Source organism: Podarcis vaucheri (assembly GCF_965113315.1).
Source record: "Podarcis vaucheri genome assembly, chromosome: 7".
Classification (NCBI taxonomy): domain Eukaryota; kingdom Metazoa; phylum Chordata; class Lepidosauria; order Squamata; family Lacertidae; genus Podarcis; species Podarcis vaucheri.
Genome location: NC_138765.1, coordinates 98,845,872 through 98,873,150, shown reverse-complemented (window position 1 = coordinate 98,873,150; position 27,279 = coordinate 98,845,872). Strand labels below are relative to the sequence as shown.

The 27,279-nt window shown below is 46.1% G+C and overlaps 1 protein-coding gene across 2 annotated transcripts in view; it reads right to left on the bottom strand.

Annotated features, from left to right (window-relative positions):
- LOC309538094 (uncharacterized protein) overlaps positions 1 to 27,279 on the bottom strand; it is a 177,426-nt gene that overhangs the window by 104,507 nt on the left and 45,640 nt on the right. The gene's annotated exons all lie outside the window — the stretch shown is intronic.

The window sequence follows — 27,279 nt, the reverse complement described above, 5'->3', positions numbered from 1 at the left end:
GGTAGGGTGACTCCTTCGCCACCTGGCTGAGAAGCTTAATATAGGAGTTTTGCTCCCAGGATGACAGGAGGTCTTCTCCCGGGAGTGCCGGGTCGGCGCCGAATTGTCGGGGTGCCGTGCCAACCGGATGGAGGGGGTCGGTGGTGTTCAGTAGTCGCCTATCCCTGGCGATACCGCCGCATCGCAGGGGTCCGACGTGGTCCCATGAGGGGGAGCGCGAGGGGTGTAAAGAATGGTGCCACCCTTCGAGATATTCAGCCCCTCTCCACTCATGAGTGACCCCTAAGTCCCATAGACAGCAGAACCGCCGTAGGCAGAGTCCTTGGAGTTGGGGCTTCCGGGTTTCTGGGGTGGAGCGGAGGCACTGGAAGCCGAAAATCAAGTTTCCAGAGGGGTGTCTTGATTCCGTATAAGCGTGAGTAGCCCCTCCTGTCTCGACTTCGGTCCAGTTTGGGTTTTGCGAGACCTCTCCACTCCCGTAAAGAAGGTAAGTCCCATTTCTGCAGTTCAGCCGGTAAGAGGAGTGGTCAAGAGTGAGAGCCGCAGAGCCGATACGATGTAAATCCTTGTTTCGAATGAAAAGTTCCCAATATTCGTTTTCGGCGAGTTGGGGAACTAGGGAATGGCGCAGCAAGGTCCGGGATTCGGGAAGGCAGAAATCAAAGTCCCCCATTCGATCAGGGTTAGACCTTCCCGTCTCGACCTCATGATAGTCCAAGAAGTGGTAGTTTGTTCGTAATCCTGTGCAGTGGTCTGATGAGGTAGACGTGACCCAGGATAAGGTGGCGAGGAGAAGGGCGGTGGTGACCAGGCGCATGGCTCGGATGCGTGAACGAACGAAGGCGCCTGACAGGGTGAGGCTGTAAAGCGAAGGTGTCAAATAGCGCTGTTGAACGGAGCTGTCAGATGAACTGTCAAAGGTGAAGCTGTCAACGAAGGAAGTAGTGAATGGAGCTGTCAAGCGAAGCAAGGTGTCAATGGAGCTGTCAAACGAAGCAAGCTGTCAAACGAAGCAAGGTGTCAATGGAGCTGTCAAATGAAGCAAGCTGTCAATGGAGCTGTCAAACGTGGTTGTCGGCGCGTCTGAAACGTAGCTTGATGGTGTTGGTATCTGGGATGATTTCGGACGTCCAGTTGGGTGTTGCGGTGTCTGGTCCGGTCTGTTGGGCCCGACTTTGGCCCCGATCGGCTGGTCCGGTCTGTTGAGCCCGATCTTGGCCCCGATCAACTGGTCCGGTCTGTTGAGCCCGATCTTGGCCCCGATCAGCTGGTCCGGTCTGTTGAGCCCGACCTTGGCCCCGATCCGCTGGTCCGGTCTGTTGGTCGTCGTCGTCAATATATGAGGTCGGTAAAGCCGGTGGAGTCGAAAAGGTGAAGTCCTCGCCGTTACTTTCTTCCGTCTCCTGTGGAGGGGGTGAGGACTTGCACCTAGTGTGATGTAACCAGGAATTCTTCTCACCTACTTTCACAGCGGTTGGCGATGTCAAGAGTACTTGGTAGGGACCTTCCCACGCGGGTTGGAGTGGTTCTTTCTGGTAGACCTTGACGAGGATCCAGTCGCCCGGGTGGAAGGAGTGAGCGTGGACGTCGATGGGAAGATTCTGTCCCTCGATGGCCGCGTAGTGGTGGAGACGCTGTAGCTGTGTCTGGAGCTGAATAACATAATTAGTAAGTTCTGCCTCCCCGAGCTCCAGTTCCGATAGTGGGAATAGAGTGTTGTAGACAGGAGGAGGTCTCCCGAATAAGAGTTCGAATGGGGAGAGTTTCAACCGTCCGGTTGGGGCGCTGCGGATGTTATGAAGAACCAGTGGGAGTGCATTGACCCATTTTAGGCCAGTGAGCTCGCAAAGTTTGCCCAACTGTATCTTTATTTCCTGGTTCATACGTTCCACTTGGCCAGAAGATTGTGGGTGGTATGGGGTGTGGAGGTCCCATTTGATTTGGAGTGATTTGGCCACTAATTGCACCACTTCTGCAGTAAAGTGGGTCCCCCTATCGCTGTCTAGGCGACGGGGTATGCCATAGCGGGGAATAATGTCCTGTAGGAGGGCCCTGGCAACTACGGATGCGGTGGCCTTTCTGCAAGGGAATCCCTCCACCCACGAGGAAAATTGGTCAACTATAATCAAAGCATGCTTAAAGCCTTGGCATTGGGGCAGATCAATGAAATCAAGTTGCAAGTTCTCAAAGGGGACAAAGGCCCATGGTCTGGCTCCTGGCGGTCTCCTTGGTTCACGCTTAGGATTGAACCGCTGGCAGGTAATGCAATTCTTTGATGCTGCTGCTGCAGCAGCAGCTATCCCGGGTGCGTACCAAAATCTAATTACATGTTCCATTAATCTCCCTTTTCCCCAATGTGTCCGCTGGTGAAGAAACCTCACTACTTTTGGAGTCCAGGCCTTTGGAAGGACGGTTCTTCCATCGGGGAGGACCCAGATACCTTGTTGTTCGATGGCACCTATCGATTCCCACGTAGCCTTCTCATCCCCTGGGGCAGATTTGTAAATTTCTGTGAGGTCTAGGTCTGCTGGCAGTTGGAGGGCTTGGAACTCGGATTCGTTGTTAGGGGTGCGTAAGGCTGCCATCTGTGCGGCTTTGTCGGCTCGTCTGTTTCCTTTAGAAACTGAGTCCCTGCCCTTGGTATGGGCCTTGCAGTGGACAACGGCTATGGCGGCAGGTAGGTGGATCGCTGTGAGAAGTCGCTCAACCAGGGCGGCGTGCGAGATTTGAGACCCGGCAGCGGTTAGAAAGCCTCTTTGGAGCCAAATTTGGCCAGTTGTGTGTACCAAGCCGAAACAGTATTTACTATCCGTATAAATGGTTATCCGCTTCCCTTCACCAATCTCGCAGGCACGCAACAGCGCAATTAGCTCGGCGGCTTGGGCACTGTACTGAGAGTTAATAGGATTTGACTCTAGTATTTCGAAGTCGGAGACCACCGCGTACCCGGTCTTCCTAACCCCGTCGATCACTTTAGAGCTACCATCAGTATATAATATTAGGTCCGGGTTCTCCAGGGGAAGATGATCTAAGTCTTCACGGGGCTTTTCGGCTTGCCGGACTATAGTGGTGCAGTCATGATGCGGGGTGCCATCATCGGGAAGGGGTAGTAGGGTGGCGGGGTTTAGCGAGTTGACACGTTTAATGGTGACATTGGTTGGGGTTAGTAGGAGGGCTTCGTAGCGGTTGAGGCGGGAGTTTGAGAAATGGTGACATCCTTTTAGGGTTAGGAGGGTTGAGACTGAATGGGGAACGTGGAGGGTGATTTCGTGGCCTAGAACCGTCTCTTGGGCTTTCTCGAGGAGGACAGCGGCGGCCGCAATGGCTCTGAGGCAACTGACAGCCCCTTTGGCAGTATTGTCAAGTTGTAGACTATAATATGCTACTGGCCTCTCTTGGTCGCGGAATGGTTGGGTTAGGACACCAGAGGCTACCCCCATTTGCTCGTGGATGAACAAGTTGAAAGGGATTCGGTAGTCGGGTAACCCTAGGGCAGGAGCAGATCTGAGTTCCCGTTTTAGTCGTTCAAAAGAGCTGTAAGCTTCATCTTCCCAGACTAAGGTGTCTGGGTGGTCTTGTCGCGTCATGGCAGTTAAGGGCTTCGTTATTTCACTGTAACCAGCGATCCATGCCCGGCAGAAGCCGGCCATGCCAAGGAAGCCGCGGAGCTGTCGCTTTGTTTTTGGGAGGGGAATTTTGGTGACTGCCTCAATCCTGTCAGTGGCTAGACTTCTGGTCCCTACTCCCAAGATGTGTCCGAGATACTTGACTTCTTGCTTACAATATTGGAGTTTCTTAGGAGACACTTTATGTCCCTTCTTTGCTAATTCTGATAGGAGGCATTTAGTATCTATCTTACACGCCTCCTCACTGGTAGAACATAATAAAATATCGTCCACGTAGAGAAGCAAGGTGGAACTGGCCGGTAAGTGGATGTCCTCTAAGTCCTGATGTAACACAGCCGAAAAAATGGCGGGTGACTCTACGTAGCCTTGGGGCAGTCTCGTCCACGTTAATTGGCTGGGCCCCCAGGTAAATGCAAAAAGGAATTGGCTGGCCGGATCTAGGGGTATGCTGAAGAAGGCAGAACACAGGTCCGCAGCGGAATACCAAGTCGTCCCTGCTGGAATGGCGTTTAGGAGGGAGTTCGGGTTGCCAACTACCGGGTGTCGGGGAATCACGAATTGGTTCACTAATCTCAAGTCCTGCACAAAACGGTACCGTATAGGTGCCCCCTCCTTAGCGGGCTTCTTGACCGGGAGAACTGGGGTATTACAGGGTGAAGCGCATGGGACTAGAATCCCCTTTTCGAGGAAGTCCTCAATCATGGGTGTTAGGCCTTCTATGGCTTCTTTGGGCAGAGGGTATTGCTTGGTGCATGGGAAGGGTAGGTCGCTTCGGTAAGTGATCTTGACTGGAGTGGCGGAGAGTAAGAGTCCTACTGAGGTTGATTCAGTCCCCCATAGGGAGGGGGGCAAGTCGTTTTCGAGTTCTAAAGGGAGTTCGGGAAACTGTCGGTCCGATTTAGATTCCTGAACGATACCCTGGAAAATGGGAATGGAGTTCCCTGGCATATGTAGGTAAATGCCATCCGGGGAGCATTTTATGGTGGCATTAAGTTTGCAGAGGAGGTCTCTGCCGAGGAGGTTGACTGGGCTGCTGGTTAAAAGGAAAGTGTGTTCCGCTAGTAATGGTCCGAGGGTGACCTTGGCCGGTCGCGAGAGCGGGCAAGTGCGGGGTATCCCATCCAGTCCCATTACTTTCTTGGTTACTGTCCCTGGTTCCAGGTGACTGTCGGTTAGGGTGGAATAGGTGGCCCCTGTGTCCAGTAGACATTGGTAAGGGTGGCCGTCTATCTCGATAGTACAGACCGGGTCTTCGGGTGACAATGTAAGGACAGGGCAGATGGTTTGGGTCTGACTGGGATCCCCTTCTAATTGTCAATAAGTGTTCGGATCATCGGGAGGTGGTTGGTTTGGAGGGTGCAAGGGAGGAGCAGTAGCATTCGCCCAAGGGTGGGCAGGCTGGTCTATGGCTGGCAGTTGGGTGGCCGGCATTTGGGTCCGGGGTCCCGGTTGTGGTCGGGATTGAGGGATCGGGTTCGAGACCGCTGGTGGGGCATAAGCCGCTGGGTTGTGGTTGCTGTAGCCTGGAGTTACGTTGGCTTGCGGGGTGAAAGGGGGGTGGGTGATCCGTACAGGGAAAGGCTTAGGCTCCTGTCCCCCGTAGGGTGTCGCATTTAGGTAGGGGCAGAATCTTTTTATGTGTCCCTCTTCCTGGCAGTAATAGCATCCTCCAGTCCCCGGTCCCCATTGCCTATAGGGATTTGGGGTTCCTCCTCCACGGATTCCCTTTCCTCGAGGGAATCCCCTGCCTCGATTAGGACCATAGGCAGTTTCCATGCTTAAGGCTAGTATTTGTTCGACCTCGGGCTTCGTTTCCTTCTTCTTTCTTTCATCCCGAGAGTTGTAGACAGATTTTGCGATGGACAAGATTTCACTTACGCTCTTTCCATCGTATCCAATTTGGAGGTTCAGAGCTTTCCTGATATCTGGGCAAGCCTGATCCTTGAAGAACCCTTTAATGATTACTTCATGCTGTGGGTTGTTGGGGTCTATTCCTCCCCAGGTTTTAATGGCAGAGACCAATCTAGTGTAATAATCGGACGGGTGTTCATTTGGTCCCTGCATGACCGACTGGACTTTGGTCCAATTAACGGTGCGTTGTCCGGCGGCCTTTACACCGTCCAAAATGGCCCTTTTAAATAGGTTTAAGCACCAAATACCGTTAGTGGTATTATAGTCCCATTCTGGTTCTACTCTGAGACATTGTGCTGTGAGCGCTTGCAGTCCCTGAGGCCGTCCCCTTTGGTAGTCAGGTAGTTCTATGGCTTCCCCAGCTTTAGTTAGAATGTCCGCTTTCTCCGCCTCGTTGAAGAGGGCATTCAGAAGGACGTGGACATCGGGCCAGGTGGGATTGTGTGTGGAGAAGATAGCGCTGACCTGGCGGTGGCATTTGTCCGGGTCATCCCTCAATGAGGGCATCTGGTTTGACCAAGTTACCAGGTCTGAGGTATAGAAGGGTTGATGCGTGTAAACCATCCGCGGGGGCCCATCAGGTTCGAGAGGAGGAATGGGCAGGGCCCTTAAGGGCATCTGGACCGCAGTAGAGCTCACGGTGGAGCTTACTTGGTCAGAAGTCCCCGGAGTCTCTTTATCGCGGCCCCGGGTCCCTTTTTCGGAGCCTTGAGGTTCCGTGGGAGCGGGTTTATTCCCGACTTGGGTAGAGTCCTCAATGGTGTTGTGGTGAGTAGAGGAGGGGATTTTAGTTTTAGCTTGTCCGGGGTTTTTAACTTGTTTGGCCCCCCCCTTGTCCTTTTTCGCTTGTAGTCGTGTGACCCTCCTATTTTCGGTGTCTTGTGCCTCATCCTCCTCCCCCGTTTCCTCCCCACTACTGGAGTCGCTGTCGCTGGATGTCGGGGCTTGCGGCGGTGGTCCTTGATAGTAAAAGGGGACCAGGGTCTGTCGTACATCGTCATCTTCATAAGGGGGGGGCATTGGCAGTCGTCCGGGATTTAATATAGGCAATTGGTAAGAGGTTGTTCCCTTTGGGGCTTGGAGCATTCTCCTTACGGCCTCAAAGGTGGCCAGGTATTCTAACTGGCGGGGTTTTTCTTCTATCAGGGCTTTCCTTAGGTGGTTCAAGCGTTCTTCATTAAACGAACCCCCCGGTGGCCACCGCAGTTCGGGTCTGGCGGAGGCAGTCCTGGCGGGCCAGGTTCCGGAGCAGAGGTCCTCTAGTTTTTCCTTAGATAACAATTTGTGGCCAGGAATCGACTTCCAACACGCGATGACAAATTGAAGAGGGGAGTCGGGATCCTTCTGGGAACGGGATGGCTTCCGAGAAGCCTTCCTCCCAGAATGAGTCCGCTCGTGTTTGGAAGCCTGGGTACCCATAGTATATTTCACGCGTGTCTAGATAGGAAAGAGGAGAGAGGAGGGGGTCGATAAGGATTTGTGGGTCTAGGGTTATTCGACAAAGGACTAGTAAAATGAAAGGTCTTTAGTCGCTTGGCAACTTCCTAGGGAGGTTTTTAAGAGCTCTAGCTATCCGGTATTCCTTACTTCCTTTTTCCTTAACCATTCACCTGGGGTCCCTTTTCCACTCTGCCGATCCCGCCCAATTCCTCATGGGCTATTCCCTCCTGGCAACCTCCTACCTATCGGCACAACTCAGGAAAGGGGCCCTACTGAACGCCCGCACCGTGCGGTGCCAGATCGGGTGGTCCCTGGACAGAGGTTTGGGTCGAAAATCCCCCTTGCTTTCGGAAGCGGGCTTACAGTACACGTGGTATTGTAGCCCGACCGGTGCGGCTGGGATTGGGATAGAAAGCAAGACCACTTCCTGCCCCCTAGAAAGGACGCTCGGGAAGATCGGAAAGAGAGCTCCAACCCCTTGCTTTCAACTGGGATGCCCGTTTGCGGAGAGTCGGCTATCTTTCAAGTCGGGTCTCTCCGTCTTACCCTTCGGGCTCCCAATTGGTGCGGCTGGCTGGAGGGTTTAGATAAAGAGATAGAGCTCAGAACCCCCCTTTCGGGTCGAGCAGCGGTCCACGGTCTCTCTCACTGACTGGACCAAGAGAAAGGCAAGAAGGTACGATAGAGAGGAGGGCAGAGAATTCAGTTGCCAGGAGACTTCCACCCCTTCCCACCAGTGCACTGGATTTTCCTATACTCACGCGTCTTCCCGTCGATCCGATCCCGGGATCGATGAATGAGCCGGCTGGATCCCTTTTGCTCCCCGGCTGAACTCCTGGGGCTTCCGATTACCGCCCGGGAGATGGCCGGAGGTCCAAAAGGGTCTTCTCGGGCAAATTGGCCCGCAGCCGGCTGAAGAATTCGGGGCCTCCGGTCAGCAACCCGGGAGAACCGCCCGCCCCACGTTGGGCGCCAAGCTGTTACGGAAAATCTGGGTGCGTATTTACCCTGCCACCCAGCCAATCGGACCAAGTCCGTGGATTCTAGCGGAAGAAAAGGAAGCTCAGCCGGACGCAGGAGCAAAATGCGAAGATCCAAGTTTATTGCGCAACAGGTTCAAGGCGAGATTGAACCCCGAGAATGGGGCGACATAAACTTTTAAAAGTTCCCTCCAAGTCCCATAACACAGTGCGCGAAACGTCATGAATACATTATGGGAAGGTTGGGTTTCATGGATTACATCATGAATATATTACACACGTCATGAATATCTCAGAGAAAGGTGGGGTTACACTAATTTACATTTGAGGGAAGGGAGGGGGGAATATGCAGAGCGAGGGTCATACACAAATACACATTTCATGAGTACCGGTGGCGGTGGGACAATGGGTTACTGATATGCACTGTCTGCCACCTGGTATTGCCCGGGGGACGGGCTGGGCAGAGCGATCTGACAGGATTAGGGAGTTCCTGTGTACGTGACTTGCCGTCTCGAGGATTATGGAGTCGGCCAACATCATGGAGTCCTGGGGAAACTGAGTCGAATGACACCAAGAGCAAGAAAATTGGAGCTGTGGTTAATTTTATATGAATTTTGAAAGGTTCTGATGACTTTCAGTCCGTTCAGTAGCCTAGATCAAAAGCGGAAGCAGAATGTATCCATTCTTGTAGAAATGGATACATTGTAACAAGGGTTTGACAGTTTTACGAGGTCGGGAGTTTCGGTTCTATTGTTCTCGCCGTGGGGGGCCGTCAGCAGCTCGTCAGGAGGTTAAATGAGGCGTGCAAGAGCTCCCTGAGCTAGCTCCTGCAGGACGAATGCATGGCTGTGATTGGCCAAAGCGCGGCCATAGGAATAAGCGGAGAAGGGAAACACTCGGTCTACTCATTCTAAGTATGGAGCGCAGATAGGCATAGGAAAGGATAGGGAATATATATATATTCGAGCTTATTTCGCTCGGGAAAAGGTCTGGGAAACGTGTGGTGCTTGTGCAACGGTGAAGGGGGTTCGAGGGTGGGTGTGTGATGGTACCCTTGAGGTCATCGCCTCGGACAGCCAGGAAAAAGGGGAAATAGGTACCCCCCCCCGTTGGTCCGTATCAAAAATATATGTGTGATTTAATAATTGATTTTTGGCGGTTCTTTCAGAAAAGGAGAGGAGTGAAAGAAGCTACGAGTGGGCACCGCTCAGATTAATCAGGATAGACTTGGGCCCCTCAGTCCATTCCTACTCCCACTTTTCCAAACCTTGGAAGATACCCCCTTCCCTTCCCTCCCCTTCCATGAGCAGAACCTCACTTATGGGATCTTCACACCCAACACCATTGTTCACCACCGACGGTTTGTTTCTAGGAATAAGACCTTTGCTATGTCAATAAAACTGCAGAGGATCTAGGGAACAAAACAACAATTTCCCTTCAGTTCTTCGACACTTTTATTGCTTCAAGGAAATTCACAAGAGAACTCCTGACTGAACAATATCATATGATGGACAGTCCTATCTCAGCCTCACTTAATAAAAGGCATCTCACAGATATGGATTATGATAAGCCTGCCATTCATAATCTTGGTTCGGATGATATTACAACGGATTTTACAAAACCACAGCAGGAGGAGTAATGCCCCCTCTGTGCCAATCAATGAGGGCAATGTTATATTTTGATGTTACAGAAGCTTTTACAGAGTCTTGTAATGGACAATATCTAGCAGCACCTTGCCAGCCCTAAGATATCTATTGAGCTGTAAAATGGATTTGAAAAGAAAGAAAGAAAAAGAGAGAGAGAGAGAGCGCACTGTGGCATCTTAAAGAGATTACCTGCCTGCATGAAAGAGAGTTACAGATCTCCTTTAGGGTGTACAAACACCCACACACACCAAGAAACTTCTCTCGACTTGTCAAAAAGTATTTTGGCTTCCTTTGGGATTCCTCTGATGTTTAACCTGAAAAAAGTTCTACAAACATTTACTTCATTCCCCCCCCCCCTTTAGGCATCTGGTGACAACCTAAGGAGGTATAGAATCTTCCTCACTATCACCCCTTCCAAATGTTATTTCGAAAGTCTTACCCAAAACTCATATGGCTTCCTTGAAATTCCCCAGAGGTTTTGAGACTGGACAGTTGCCTGCAAAATAAAATAAATAAAATAAAATAAAAAGTCACCACATGATTTTGCTTCTGGGAAAATGTCTGTGGGAAAACATACATTATGCTCTGTCAAAACGCTTGAAATTTATTGGGACTGAACTATGTTGCAATACAAAGTTATTTATTCCATCTGTTTGAACTGCTTTCTGCTACATTTGGATCTGAGATTTGGATTTGGATTTCATCTGTTACTTTCATTTATCACAGCATCAGGTTCAAAGGCAAGATGCATCAGGTTTGCCCATCAGTTTATTATAATCCCTACTGGTAAGGTCTTGGGAGGAAACCTGCTGTGAAGTTTTCCATTCATTAAAAGTCTATGGAAGGAAGGGCAGATGCATTGGAGGGAATAGTTTTGGCCTGATGGTAACATTTTTTTCTGTGTCTAAGACAGTGTTTCCCAAACTTTTTTGGGCAATGGCACACCTGTTTACTGAAAAAAAATCTTGCGGCACACCACCATTAAAGCCCTGCCCCGTGACGTCAGCGCGCAGCGTCACGCCGGGAGGGACGCACGAAAGTGAAAGTTTTTTCCCTCCCCCTTGCCGGGGAACCTCCAAGCTTTGGGGGTGGGAGGAGGCAGCAGAGCGAGGGACTGAGGGACGGCGGCAACTGAGGCGGCGGCGGCTGTTGTGGTGGTGGCGGGCGGAGGAGGGGGCGGCGGCGGGGCTTGAGGAGCCGTCGCCGGGAGTTGCTGCTGCTGCTGCCCGGACATGCCGGCCTCCTCCTCCTCCGCTGTCTCGCGCTCCTCCCTTTTGCACGCGCTGCCCCACCGCTCGGCACCACCACCACGGAGCCGCCCCCGGCTCGACGCGGATCCTCGCTGCCGCCGCCTCTCAGCGCCCGACTCGCCCGCCTCCCTCCCACGGCACACCAGCCAATGTCTCACGGCACAGTAGTGTGCCGCGGAACACCGGTTGGGAAACACTGGTCTAAGATGCTCCTGTGTATAAGATGCCCCCTATTTGGGGGGACTCGAAATTAAGAAAATGGGGGGAGATTGTCCAGAGTTGTTGAGCTTTTGGGGAGGAATCACTTACCCGCCTGGCCAATGTTGCCTGTATCACACGTCACAGAAGCCAACAATCTTCTGCCCACTCAGCAGCAGCCGCCAGTCGCCCACACAATTGCCGCAACAACAGCCAATCAACACCAGCCCTTGACGCATTCACCAATCACCCAAACAACCACCGCTGAAAGGCTCCTACTTGTGGCACCAAATAATCACTCGTCCCCACTTTGCATTACCCATCTATAAGACGACCCCCAATTTTTAACATTAGTTCAACAACAACAACAAAGTAACCTTAGACACAGAATAATACAGTATGTACTTAGGAAGCTGCCTTAAAGGTAAAGGGACCCCCCTCCCTGACCATCAGGCCCAGTTGTGGCCGACTCTGGGGTTGCGACGCTCATCTCGCTTTATTGGCCGAGGGAGCCGGCGTACAGCTTCCGGGTCATGTGGCCAGCAGGACTAAGCCACTTCTGGCGAACCAGAGCAGCACACGGAAACGCCGTTTCCCTTCCCGCCGGAGCGGTACCTATTTATCTACTTGCACTTTTGACGTGCTTTCGAACTGCTAGGTTGGCAGGAGCAGGGACTGAACAACAGGTGCTCACCCCTTCGCGGGGATTCGAACCGCTGACTTTCTGGTCGGCAAGTCCTAGGCTCTGTGGTTTAACCCACAGCACCACCCATGCCCCATCCAGGAAGCTGTCTTAAAATGAGTCAAATCATTGCTTGGGAAAGATCCAAAGCTCAGTGCCAGGCAGGTAGGTAGGTTGGAGGAGAAATACACTGTAGTTTGCATTTAAAAGCGAGTTTAACTAATTCAAACCTTCCAAAACCAATACGTGAACCAAAACACAGCCAGCCTTTGAAATTCACTCATCTGCAAATTTTGCAATGCAGTTTTCAATCCAAGTACTGTTTATGAAAATGCATTTGTGCATGCAAAACAGGCATGAAAATACATTATACAGTGGTACCTTGGGCTACAAACACCTTGGGTTACAGACTGCGCTAACCTGGAAGTAGCACCTCGGGTTAAGAACTTTGCCCCAGGATGACAACAGAAGTCGCATGGCGGCAGGAGGAGGCCCCATTAGCTAAAGTCATCCCTCAGGTTAAGAACGGTTTCAGGTTAAGAACGGACCTCCGGAACGAATTAAGTTCGTAACCAGAGGTAGCACTGTATATATATAATACAAATTACATAAATTCACACATATTAGTGAAGATAACATACAAACATGGTTTATAGAAACCTGTTTGCAAAAACTGTTATATTCAGAGAGATTTTCATGAAGACTTTTATCTAAAAATTGATAATAATAAAAAAATCCAAAGCATCTTTTGAAGGAATTCTTGGCTAAGGTTTAAGATGAGTACCAAAACGTGCTGCCTTTCTTGTCTTTTTAAAACTTTTTTTCTTTATAAGAAACGTATTTTAAGTTTCCGTTCAGAGGGTATAACGTAGAGGGTTTGAGATTTGCAGTTTAAGTGTGATTTAAATATATTTTGGACTTAGGTATACTTACTCATTTTAAGGTAAAAGGTAAAGGTACCCCTGCCCGAACGGGCCAGTCTTGACAGACTGTGGGGTTTGTGCGCCCATCTCACATCTATTGGCCGGGGGCCAGCGCTGTCCGGGGACACTTCCGGGTCACGTGGCCAGCGTGACATCGCTGCTCTGGCGAGCCAGAGCCGCACACGGAACGCCGTTTACCTTCCCGCTGGTAAGCGGTACCTATTTATCTACTTGCCCCCGGGGGTGCTTTCGAACTGCTAGGTGGGCAGGCGCTGGGACCGAGCAGCGGGAGCGCACCCCGCCGCGGGGATTCGAACCGCCGACCTTTCGATCGGCAAGCCCTAGGCGTTGAGGCTTTAGCCCACAGCGCCACCCGCGTCCCCTCTTACTCATTTTAGCTCAATATAATTGACACTGTTCTTCCGTGTATACATGTTGTCTCATGTATACAGAGCACCAGAGTCCTTTTTGTTCTTTTTAAACACTTGCAGAGAGAGATCCTACCCTGAAGGCAAATTGACCATTAATGTCAACTAACCATCCCCAGCTATTAACAAGCAATCAAGCAAACAAAAAATGGCTTCTACTTCACATCCATTATAGCACTAACCTCAATTCTTGCTATAAAAGAAAGATAACCTTTATCAGATTCTTTCATTATGAGAAGTGTGAAGTAAAGGAAAGTGAGACAGAAAAGCATTTCACGAGCAGAAATGGAGCCATGGGTAATTATATTAGAGACCCTCCAGATTATGATAAAGGCAAATCCACACATTTTCCACACCTGACAAGTTTAGTTGCAATTGACATTTCTTAAGGCTTAAAAAAAAAAATGTAGCCAAACAAATGTGTGATATTTCAAAACTCTATCTGAAGTGTCACGAGGAATATTGAGGGTATTGTTAATCCATTGAAGGCAACTCTAATGATACCAGCTTTGCAACGCATGCCTCTTACCAATAACTTCAGGAAGATGTACCGTACATATTTTACAGGGATGATAGTGCTATTATATACCTCATTCCAGGGGTTGGAAACATGGTGCCTGCAGGTGCCACCAGTACCATCTATGGGACAAGACTAGCTGTCTTCATACAAAGAGGAGGAGAATATTTTGAACATGCCAGCTCCTCACATACCCACTGAACTTCTTGATCTAATTGTTTTAATTGATTTTTAAACCCTTTTACTGTTGCACCTTCAGATGGGCTTGTTTTATTTTAATTTTGTCAATGTGTGCTTTTAATGATAGAATTGCTTTGTTGCATCTTTTAATTAAGTATGGATTTCATCATGGATTTTATGCTTGTAAACCGCTTACAAGCCATTAGGTGGTATATAAATCAAATAATAAACGTGGAGAGGAAGAAGACGAAGAAGAAATGACAACAACAGCAGCAACACAATGCTATAAACTACATAAATCCACTTAAATTATTAAGCCACCAGGCCCTAAATATAGTCAATATCTTTCTCAGGCACATAGGTGACAGACAGACAGGAAGGCAGAAGTTAGGCTGAAGACTGGTAGCCTGACAACACAGATGGAAAAAACTGGTGTATTCAGAAAGAAGCTACCCATATTGAGGGAAAGCAACTGATTTAGAAATCTAGTATCAGCCAGTGGTACCAGAATTGCCTTCAGATATCACTTGACTCCCTCAGCTAGAAAAATTCTAATCCAGTGTCTCAGATGGAGTCATATGGGAAGCAGAGCAGTGGCATAGCGGGGGTGGGGGCACAGGGGCAGTTGCCCTGGGCACAAAATTGTTAGGGACACAAAAAATCAACACCCGGTGCTGCCTAAATACAGCTGTGTGCTTCTGTAACTGGGCTCCATGAAAACCACTTCTCCATGAGAACCAGAAAGTGACCTCTCCAGACAATGGAACAACTTCATCCATTTCCCTCCTTCCCACCCACCATCCACATGGACACGGGCACTGGCAACCCAAGCTACACCACTGGATCAAGGAAGGAAGAACATCTGATTCCTCTGTTCCTTTGATATGTTGGATCTGCAGCATTTCAGGTTCAAGCTAAGCAGCAATTATTTGTGCCTAAAGCTTTCTCATATGACCATTTATTAAAACCTAGACATGGTAGAATTCTTCTTTTTCTAAATGATCACCTGATGTGTATAAACTGGCAACAGTAGCTCCTAACCTTTTTAGCATATGGCGTTTTAATTTTATCATGATTCCCGTTTGACAATTAATTCATTTTCTTTTTTAAAGAAAGTAAAGGAATGGGACTTCCGGTTGGTGCCAGCGCTTAATGGCGGTCCTACCTCCGAGGACTGCTCCGCAAGTTTGGGTCTTACCCGCTACGGCGAGCGGGGGACCCCTAAAATCTCAGGCGCTGAAGCCTGAGAACAAGGAGATTCGGTGGGCACCTTTGCGCCCCCCGGTACTGCGTGAGCGCGGGAGTGAGCGCGGTGCTGAGAGTCGTCACCCAGCCTACGGAGTGAAGCCGCGTCGCCATAAGCGGAGAGCGCCGATTCCTTCCTGAAAGAAAATTTGGACTGAATTCCCGTGAGTAGGAATTGAAAACAATTGGGACCCTTCAAATTCTGAAAATCGGACTAAAAGCGGGGAGGTTAAATCAAGGAAGTCTCCCTCCCCCCGACTGCATGAAAGTGAAAGCAACGGAACTCTAAATCTGCATCCGTTGAAACTTGCTTTTATATAACTAAACCGGACACTCAGACCTTAGATCTCCCCTCTAGCTAGCAGGGCAGAGGGGAGGTGAAAGAGACTTTAGTAACTGCACGACCTATTTACAGTAAAAATCCTCTGCTGTCTCAGCTAACAAAAGTATGAAACGGTCTGCCTTTTAGGACAATAGGACACTGAACTGACTTCCTCCTGTAAAAGTGATACTGCGATACAAAGTTTATACAGTGCCTGGCTACAGTACATCACAAGATGAAACAGTATATACTGGGAAACTGTGGCAATTTGTAGCTACAAGCCTCCAGTTATACTTGCTTTAACTGTGTTAAAAAACTTTTCTTTTTACATCCTTGGATATTCTCCTTTGTCTTTGTACTTGGACATTTTATTTTTGGCCATTTTGATTTGCTCCCTCTAGAGGGTAAAGTAAAACTTGGCACAGCTTGGGACAGTGGAATTTTCCAACGGGGAATAGCTCCCGTGGGAAACGACCTTGACATGAGTGGCTCACAAGAAGAGATAGTTACAAGAGCCAAGACCAAGCAACAACAACAACAACAGCTGCAGCAACAGACAAAGAAAAGAGGCTCAATTTCAGGCGTAACTACTGGATCTGCAGGAACAACAGGACAAGAAAAAGGGATGGCTGTCTCTATGGATGCCGTGACAGAAGCCCTGCTTAAAATAAATCAATCTTTGGAGTCTCTGACAAAACAGACTTCAGAAAATACACAAAAATTAACAGAAATATCAGTAAGACTAAACCAGAATACAGAATCAATAAATAAATTGGTGGAGGAAAATGCTACCACGCGTAAAATTGCTGAAGATGCCAAAGCTACTGCTGAAGGGACACAAGAGAAATTAGAGCCGATCGCTAAGAAGGTTTATGAACACGACGCAACTTTGGCCTTGTGGGAGTTACAGAGAAAAGAGAGAAACTTAAAATTAAGACTGATTCCAGAGAATGAAAGAGACAATCTCGCGGAATATCTGACACGGGAGTTTGTTGACTGCTGGGATCTTGAAGAAGACGAATTCAAAATTACAACAGCTTTCAGACTGGGCAAAAAGCAGGACAGAAAGACCCCGAGAGATTGCCTGATTACATTTAGATCCAAGGACGAAAGAGACAAAATATTAGGACTACACTTTGAAAAGGCCTTGCAAATTGGAAATTCAGCTATACAGATCTTCAAAGATATTCCAAAATATATTCTGGATTTAAGAAACTTCTACAAGGATTTGGCTCTTCTGCTGAAGAAAAACTCTATCCGTTTTAGGTGGGAATTTCCACAAGGACTGTCATTTGATTACAGGGGAAAGAAGGTGAAGATAAAGACTATTCAAGACAAGGACAAATTTTTGGCAAGAAATCAGGAGGACCTACAGAAGGGGACAGTGGACGTACTTGCAGAACAGAGGAGAGTACTAGACATTTTGAATCTCTCGTTTGGACAAAAACCACCACCATCAGAAGAAGAGCAACAACTTGGAGCTGTTGGAGGAGCTTCAGAAAAATAATAAGATGGCTCTGCAATTCCTTAGTTGGAATTGTAATGGACTTAATGGGCCTCTGAAGAGAAGACAAGTGTTTCATATTTTGAACAGAGAACAACTGGACTTGATATGTCTACAAGAAACTCACATAACTAGAGCCCATAGAAGACTACTTATAAATAAAAGACTAGGACAAGAATTTATTGCATCAGATAAAGTTAAGAAAAGAGGAGTTGTAATATATGTGAAAGAGAAATGGGCCCCAAAAATGATATTTAAAGATGAACAAGGGAGATATCTGGCAGTGGAGATACAAGTACAAGGAGAAAAATTTTTAGTTGTGGGAATCTATGCACCAAATGAAGGTAAATCTGACTTCTTTAAGAGACTTCATGAAACTCTGATGGACTATCTGGATTACAATATGATAATCATGGGAGACATGAATGGTGTGGTCTCCACTAACATGGACAAGGCACAAAGACTAACAGTTAGCAAGGAAGGGAGACTTCCTAAGACTTTTTCCGAAATGACGGAAAACATGGATTTGATAGATATATGGAGAACAAGGAACCCTCTGGAGAGAGAGGGAACCTTTTTCTCTCAAGCAATGATGACCTGGACCAGAATCGATCAAATTTGGATTACTAGTGGTATGGCTCCAAAGGTTAAGAAGGTGGAAATCTGCCCAAAAACTTGCTCCGACCATAATGCCGTGAGGATGGAGATGAAACTTACAACAACTGGTCAATTCAGATGGAGAATGAATGACACCCTCTTTCGAGATAAGGAGATCCTTATGAAGGCCCAAAAAACCCTAAAAGACTATTTTGAAATAAATTTGAGGACCGACGTGGAAAAGAGAGTGATCTGGGACGCAAGTAAAGCAGTGATGAGAGGCTTCTTGATTCAACAAAATTCAATAAAGAGAAAAAAACAAAATGAGAAAAAAGAAAAGATTTTGGAAAAGATAAAGGAAGGAGAGAAAAAATTAAGAACAAAACCAAAGTCCCAGGAGATTCTAAGAGAGATCAAGTTATATCAAACACAATATATGGAATTGATGAACCAAGAGATTGAATGGAAGATAAAACAAATGAAACAAAAGACATTTGAATCAGCAAATAAATGTGGCAAACTTCTGGCATGGCAATTGAAGAAAAGGCAGAAATTGAATACGGTTACAAGCCTAGAAGTGGATGGAAAGAATATATCCAAACCTAATGAAATTAGAAACTGTTTTTTGAGTTATTTTAAAAAGCTATATACTCAAGGTTTGCAAAATGAAGAAGATATAGACAAATTCCTTGATAAATATGGATTACAAAAAATCTCTCATCAAAGTAAGATGGATCTGAACCAGAGAATATCAGAACAAGAGATAGAGGCCGCCATTCAGAACATGCAACTGGGCAAATCTCCAGGACCAGATGGACTGACTTCTAGATATTACAAATCGTTGAAGGAATGGTTGACTCAACCATTAAAAGAAGCTTGTAATGAGATCCTTGAGGGAAAGAAGGCACCTGAATCGTGGAAAGAAGCATATATTTCACTCATACCAAAGACAGAGACTGAAAAGACTCAACTGAAGAACTACCGCCCAATATCACTACTTAATGTGGATTATAAAATTTTTGCAGATATTTTGGCAAAAAGATTTAAAAGAGTGTTGATGGAAAGGATTCATAAGAACCAAGCAGGCTTTCTCCCTAAAAGACACCTGGCAGACAATGTAAGGAATGTAATAGACATTTTGGAAAAGCTAGAGGTGAATATAAACACTAAAGCAGTATTGATTTTTGTGGACGCGGAGAAAGCCTTTGATAATATTTCTTGGAGCTTTATGATGAAGAACCTTCATGGGATGGGGGTAGGCCAAGGTTTTGAGAATGGTATGGCTGCAGTATATTCTGAACAAAAGGCTAAATTGATTGTAAACAACGTAGTAACTGAGGAACTTAAGATAGAAAAAGGAACACGACAGGGGTGCCCAATTTCCCCATTACTTTTTATTTCAGTTCTGGAGGTGTTGCTGAATATGATAAGGAATGACCAGCAGGTTAAAGGAGTGCAGGTCGGAGCTAAACATTACAAGTTAAGAGCGTTTGCAGATGACTTAGTATTGACTTTACAAGAGCCAATCACTAGTACGAAAAAGGTTCTAGAAATAATACAACAGTTTGGCCAGGTGGCTGGATTTAAGTTGAATAAACAAAAAACCAAAGTTTTAGGAAAAAACTTAACAGATATGGAAAAGGAGAAATTCCAAGAAGAGACAGGGCTGACAGTGGTTAAGAAGGTCAAATACCTAGGGGTTTATTTGACATCTAAAAATGTGAATTTGTATAAGGACAATTATGAAAAATGTTGGTCAGAAATCAAAAAAGATCTAGAAATATGGTCAAATTTGAAATTGTCAATGTTAGGCCGAATTGCGGTGATTAAAATGAATGTATTGCCTAGAATGCTATTTTTGTTTCAGACCTTGCAGATTCTTGACAAGATGGAATGTTTCAAGAGGTGGCAGAAAGATATTTCGAAATTTGTCTGGCAGGGCAAAAAGCCCAGAATTAAATTTAAAATATTGACAGATGCAAAAGAAAGAGGGGGTTTTGCCCTGCCGGACTTAAAATTGTACTATGAGGCAGCAGCTTTTTGCTGGCTGAAAGAATGGATGCTCCTCGAGAATACGGACATTTTGGATCTGGAGGGTTTTAACAATGCTTTTGGTTGGCATGCATATTTATGGTATGACAAAGCTAATAGTGCTTTTAAAAATCATATTGTTAGGAAAGCACTATATAATGTTTGGACAAGATATAAAGATCTGTTGGAAAACAAAACCCCTAGATGGGTGTCACCAGTGGAGGCTAAAGCAGTGAAGAAACTCAATATGGAGGTCGGATGGCCGAAGTATTGGGAAATTTTGGAACAGGATGGAGATAAGCTTAAACTACAAAGCCAGGAGAAATTGAAACATAAAGTACAAAATTGGTTTCAATACCGTCAAATAATGGAGTTTTTTAAACAGGATAGGAAAATTGGCTTCCAGGTGGAAAAATCAAAACTAGAAACTGAGTTATTAGAACCCAATACTAAGATTTTATCTAGAATGTATAACTTGTTGCTGAAATGGAGTACACAGGACGAAACAGTCAAATCGGTTATGATCAAGTGGGCACAGGATGTTGGGCACAATATCATGTCAGCTGACTGGGAATGGTTATGGAACACCGGTATTAAATTCACGGCATGTAATGCCCTAAAGGAAAATATTATGAAAATGGTTTATAGGTGGTACATGACCCCAGTCACGCTGGCAAAAATTTACCATTTGCCCGATAATAAATGTTGGAAATGTAGAGAGACTGAAGGTACCTTCTATCACCTCTGGTGGACGTGCCCGAAGATTAAGGCTTTCTGGGAAATGATCTATAATGAAATGAAAAAGGTACTTAAATGTACTTTTCCTAAAAAGCCAGAGGCTTTTCTCTTGGGCATTGTCGGCCAATTGGTGTCCAAAGGGGATAGAACTTTTTTCATGTATGCCACAACAGCAGCAAGAATACTCATCGCGAAGTATTGGAAGACACAAGATCTACCCACTTTGGAAGAATGGCAGATGAAAGTGATGGACTATATGACATTGGCTGAGATGACAGGCAGAATCCGCGACCAACGAAAGGAGACGGTGGAAGAAGAATGGAGAAAATTTAAAAGTTACCTTAAGGACTATTATAAACTCAATGAATGTTAAAGTGTTGTGGTTTTCAGAGACAAAGGGATACAGTGATATAAGGTCAGAATATAGAGAAGACTAAGATGACAGAGGTTGGAAGTAACAATTGGGAGTTGCTAAAAATTATGGACATTGGGATGCAGAAAGGGGGGGGGAGGGGAAGTCCAAGAAAAGAGGTTTATGAAAATATGGTATGAAACTATACGTGTATGTTTGTCTTTTTAAGTGTTTGTTTGTTATTTAAAAACTTTGTAAAACCAATAAAAATTTTATAAAAAAAAAAGAAAGTAAAGGAATGAGTAGACTTAATAAACTCATGAAACTGAACTCTGTGCCAATCAGACGTAATTACAATTCTCTCTTATCTTTTGGTTTTTGATTTCAGGTGGTCCTGGAGGGACGCCGATAAAAAAAGAGAAGAAACTCACAGAACTAGGAGGAATGATAATAGCAGGCAATAAAATAGCAAAATGAGGGATGGGGAGGGGGTGCTGTGCATTTAGCACATTGCTGGGGAGTCTCCAGCCTGAAGATCAGTTTAGGCCAACCAGGCCTCCCCAATTGGCCTGCAAGGTTGTTTTGGCCAGGCCATGCCCTCCATCGCTGGGGAAACGGTGTGTGTGGACCTGTACCACACTGATCAAACCCGCTGATCTCCAAGGCTTGCAAAGTGCTGTGCAAGGGGGGTTGCTTCTTGGTGTTACATCACATGGTGCATGGTGCTTTTGCAAGCCTTGGTGGTCAGCTGTTTTCAAACCATGCAGCCCAAACCAGCTCTCTCCACTCTATCAGTGGCTGGATCCAGTTCCTCACTGCTGGTTTAACAAGTCATGTGACCCCCAAGCCAAGGAGATATACAACCTCTAGGAGACTTCTAAAGGCAGCCCTGTAGAGGGAAGTGTCAAAATGTTTAATGTTTTATTATGCTTCTATCTATGCTGGAAGCTACCCAGAGTGGCTGGGGCAACCCAGTCAGGGGGGCGGGTACCAATAATAAAATTGTTGTTGTTGTTGAATAGGATGTCCATATTTACATCAGAGAAATATTGGAGGGTATGCTAGTCAGATGGGTAGGATGCTACCACTACTATTACTACCACAGCAACAACAACAACAACTAATAATAATAATAATAATAATAATAATAATAATAATAAATGTAATAGGACTTCCCTATTTTCTTCAGAGAATGTTGGAGGGTGTGCAAATGCTTTCATTAGATTTTCTTAATAAAATAAAAAAGACCTTCCACAAAGGGAAGGATGCCACTGGATGCACCTCAGAAATATTTTCCTTACAACTGAAATCAGGATTAAAAAGTTTATGACAGGTTGTCAAAAAAATTGAATTGGGCTGTCACAGGGTAGACAAAACTGCTTTTTAGGCAGAACCAACCTATAGGTTGCCAGTTTACCACATCTATACTAAAATAGTTCTCTTTTTTTATCTGCAAGAAAATGGCAGCTGTTTACATTCTCTCCTTTAAAAATCAACAAATGGTTTTTGTTTGGGCAGGGGTCAAAGTCATATTAATTGTCACGAATCTTTAAAGACACTATTTCAAAATGCTGGCCTGACCAGGATAATCATGGGGATGGATAAAAAGTGTGGCTGAAATATGGAAGTCAGGCCTTGTGAACTTCACAAAGATATTCCTAGTCTGAGCTTCACTGCTTCAAACTACTGCTCTTGAAAATTTACTAGCTAGTTCGCTTATAAAAGTCTAGAACTGATGGATCCCGGGTGATGCTGGTGACAGCAACACTATAAAGGTGACAAGAATCAGTTTGGCATAATGCTTAATTTTATGACAGACTAAAATGGTGCTGTGGCATCTGAATAAGCCTGCATTTTATTAATGTTTGATCAGGACTTGTATATTAAAGAGAGAGCTTAGATTTTCAAAAGTTTCAAGCCAGCAGTTTACAACCTTGGTAATGTTTATTCTCCTAGACAAGGGCCCCTTTTGATTGATAGCAGAAAACAATTCTCAAAGTCGTAAAAGCTGGAATTACAGACTGAGAGTGTAAAAAAGGGCAGAGACCAAACATAATAAAACCGTTAAACTTGAGCCACAGGACAAAAGGCCAAGAGCACATGGCTGGCTAGAGAAGGGGGGGAGAGTGTAAAAAGGGGAAGAGGCTTTTTCTCCTATTTTATTTTGAGGCTGTAAACTGTTTCTTCCTTTTTACTTTGAGGAAGTTTATCCTTCTAAAAAGCTATCTATGTTATGTATTAAATATATTGTCTTAAATGTAATTATGCAAAGGATTTAGAAAGTAACAAATTTAGATGTTAGATTCTTATTTCATAGAATCATAGAGTCCTAGAGTTCGAATAGACCACAGGGGCCATTGAGCCCAGCCTCTTGCCAGACAAGAGACGCCAAAACGAGCCCGCATGACAAATGGCTATCAGACCTTTGTTTAAAGACCTCCAAAAGGAGATATTTCATTGATGATGCATGAGAATATGAACCCAAGGTCTCTGACATCTGTTCAAGATAAAATTTTAAATTATTAACCATCTGTTTTGGAGGGCAAGGAAGGCAAGAGGTGAGCTGGTAATTAAGATTCCTTGTTGAGACACATGTAAGATATATTACTACTTATTTGTCATTTATAGATGTAACAATATATAGCTCTTTGTGTTCCATATAAGGACAGGAGGATATGGGTGTATCTTTTAGAATTAATTATAGCAATCAGCCAATAGGAAATCCAACCAGGCTGATTGAACAGAGGCAGCCACAGGAGGAGCAAAGGGGGGCTGGATTAAGGGAATATAAGTGCTGGCCATAATGGCAGGAGGCCAGGCCAGAGCTTGGTAACTATATACCACTGTGCCTCTTATTTATTTGTCTGACAAATAAATTATTTTTTAAATTTCTCTGTTGCTGCGTTGAATATTTCATTCCAGCTAAGCGTTAACCACAAGCAGGGTGCTACATTTTATGGTGCCTGCGACTCGGATAAGTGGTCTGCTGGAACGCAGCCCCTTCGCCTTACTGGACGGGGTACAAGAGAGAGGACAACTGATTGCCTACCCAGCGCGCACTGGAAAAATTTTTTCCAGGGGAACGCAGCAGTCTCGTCTGTCTGATACCCTGCCCACTGACGGCGACGGACCGGGGGGGACCAGAGAAATAAACAGGGAACCAGCTAAGGGTAAGTGCACTAAGGGGTTTTGGCCCTCCAATTAATTGGGAGGAAGAGAAGTCCTGATCAAACTTCTGCGTCTCAGTAAAGGGGAACTGAGTACGCTAGGTGGCTGGGTACATCAGATGGTAGTCTGGTGTAGGGAAAAGGGAAGATTGGGAGGTAGAGTATGGTTGAAGTATCTGGCGCATTGCATGTGTGAGAAAGTACAATGTGTAGCTGACCTAAGTGTGGAGTGAGTACTACTTCGTTTCCCAGTAAGGTGTGTGTGTGAGTGACTGAGTGGATACTTCACAGGGCCATACAATGGGAGTTGGGGGTTCAAAGGGGGGAAATACACCTTTTAAATGTATGTTAAATAATTTTAAGAAAGCCTTCTCAGGGGCATATGGAGTCAAAATGACGCCAGAACGCCTGAGAACGTTATGTGAATTAGAGTGGCCGAAACAAAATACTGGATGGCCATCTCAAGGAACCTTTGATATAAATTTAGTAAGCAAACTTTGGCCTAACATCGCCAAAGATACTGGAGGGTGCCCAGAACAATTTTCATATATAGATTCCTGGCTGAGCACATTAAATAAAAATCCTCCATGGATAAGGGAATGCAAAGTCCAACGATGCAAATTATTGGCTGTAAAAGCCGAAGCTAGGAAAGGAATCTTGCCAAATAAACTCAAACCCATTTTTGAGGGACCAGAGGAAGAGGTGCTTCTATCTCCACCCTATGCTCCACATCGAAGGGAGCCTAATTCAAACCCTCCACCAGTTGTAACCCCAAGGCAAGAAAGTGGAATGAATAATGGGGGTGGAGTCACAGAACTTGATTCCTTGATAGATTATGATAAATATCTTCAGGAGGCATTGGAGTCCTATAATAAAGCCCAAGCAGAAGTGGTTATTCCACCTGTGAGTCCCAGTAGAACTCCATCTACAGTCTCTTTTAGTGGAATAACTGATTGCCTACCCCAAACCCCTGTATATCCAAGTCCTAGAGAATTATTACAGAAGTTACAGGGAGACCTTAATCGGTCAGCAAGCAATACAGCCAGGCGTATAAAGCTGCTAAAAGAACGCCTTGGGACAAATACCATCCCCTATGATTTGAGGCCCCTAGAGCAAAGCGAAGAGAAAGGTCACGTCGTAGCCCCTCTTAGAAGAGTATTTGATGCACTTGAGGAGCCTGTGCTGGTTAATGGGCAATTCGGAACACGGCCACCTTGAACTTCGATCCTCCAGTACATTCCATTCACAACTACGGTTCTGATGAATTGGAAAACACCCTATCTTTCGCAGAAAAACCTCGGGCTATGATGGATTTGGTGACTTCAATAGTAAATACTCATAGTCCTACTTGGACAGATTGTCGCCAGCTCCTGAATACTCTCTTCACCACTGAGGAAAGGAGAGACATAATTGAAAAGGCACAGATATATTTGCGTGAGCAGGCCAGAGTGGGAAATATTTATAATATTGACAGTCATCTCCAGGACAACTTTCCCTTGGAAGATCCTAATTGGGATCCAAACAATGCAATTCACCTGGCCAGGCTTACCACTTACTGCCAGATGCTTGTGCAAGGTATCTGCAGGGCATGCCAGAAGCCCACTAATCTGTCTAAAGTCTCAGGAGGGTAGACGTGTTACCCATAACACTGTTTCGTGTTCGGTGCACACCCACAAAAAGACTTAAGTTGTCACCTTTTGAGCTCCTGTATGGGAGGCCGCCCTCCTTTGTTCAGGATATTCCAACTGACCTCAAACAAATAGGAGACCATGCGACACAGGGACAAGTGCAATCTCTCTCCCGTGTTTTTGTCTCTCTCCCGTGTTTGTTTGTTTGTTTTTATCTTAACAGGTGGGCCCTCGAGCGCACGCCGTGCAGCATTGCCGTGCCGATTCATCAGCTCCAGGCTGGCATAGCATATGGGTGAAAGAGTGGAAACGTGATCCATTTGCACCTAAAGTGGCGTGGACTTTACACCGTCTTGCTCTCTACTCCAACAGCGGTGAAGGTAGCTGAGGTGACCCCCCTGGATTCATCACTCCCGTTTGAAGAAGTCCGAAGGCAGTTGGACGTGCAAAGGTGACCCCTCTAATCCTTTAAAACTGACTCTCTCCAAAAACCCCTGTATCTAGCCCTACGGGGAACGGGCTGGGTCACGGGCGACATTAGACGACCGGCCTGCTGCAGCCACAACACTGGAAGCTGGCTGACCTGCGCACGCCTGAAGCTTGAGGAGCGTCTGAACCAGAGACTGTGAGCGGAAGGATTCTCTTATACAATTGATTGACTGCCCCCTTGTGGAACAATTATCAGAGATATTACACATTGGGGATCCTTGGGATATATGTTTTGGTCTTGGTGGTTCCCCATTTCTGTCACTGGGGGAATTATATTGGGACTGATATTTATTTGCTATCACAATAAGGTAATCTTTTGTGAAAGGAATGCATATGCTAGACATCAACATGATTTTATTATTAATCCTGATCCCTTGGGAAGGGGAAGGGTCCTTGAATCTGACCAAATTTGCTAAATATGGATTCCGCTATGACCACAATATGTGGGTAGGTTTAGCTGAAATGGTAGCCAATGTTGCAAATAGGACCAATTGCCTTGTTTGCTCTCTTGGGCCAGATGATTCAGAGGGAGGTATGCCCTTAGTACTAATACCATTAAATGCCATTGGTAGGGTAAGCGAAATGCCACACCACACAGAAGTACAGAATTTCCCCGGATGGAACTCAACTAAACCATTACGAGTTATACCTGTACAAGGGGAATTCTGTGTACATAAATCATCAGATGCAGCTGATTCTACCATGATAGGCTCTTCTCATTGTCACTATACTTGGGATAATATTAAGAATACCTGGGCAAACGGTACTACCTATCGAACTCGGAATGCCTTGCCCTGTGCACCTTCTTTTATTCATGCATGGAAAGTGGTATGAAACATAACTGTGACAGAAAAAGGCAATCTAACATACTGCACTGTGAACTCTATACCCCTTGTGATACTTTGCCTTATGCACTCCACATACCAAAACCCTCAGACCCGATGGTTGTGGTGGATATGTGGAGAATGGGCATACAAGAAACTCCCTTCCAAATGGAGTGGGACTTGTTTCCTGGGATGGGGGTTTTACCACCAGTGTGGATTATGCCCACTAGTTCAGCAAAGCGAACACGAAGAAACGCTGATATTTCTCATATAGCAGGAGGAAGTACCCAAAGTTGGAGCGGTACTGATGATTGGCCACCAGAGAGCATTATAGCCTATTATGATCCTGCCTCCTGGAATCCTGGTGAGCCCATACAAGGGGCACGGGATCCTATTTATAATCTAAACAGAATAATTCGATTGCAAGCAGTAGTGGGATTTATTGCATAACAGTTGGATGAAAGTAGAGCCGTCATTTTGCAGCTGTAAATGGGAATGGATTATGTACTTGCCAAGCAGGGAGCCCTATGTGGAGTCTTGAACTTGACAGGGAATGCCTGTTGCTTTAACATTTCAGATAATGGTGAGGCAATCCGTGTGT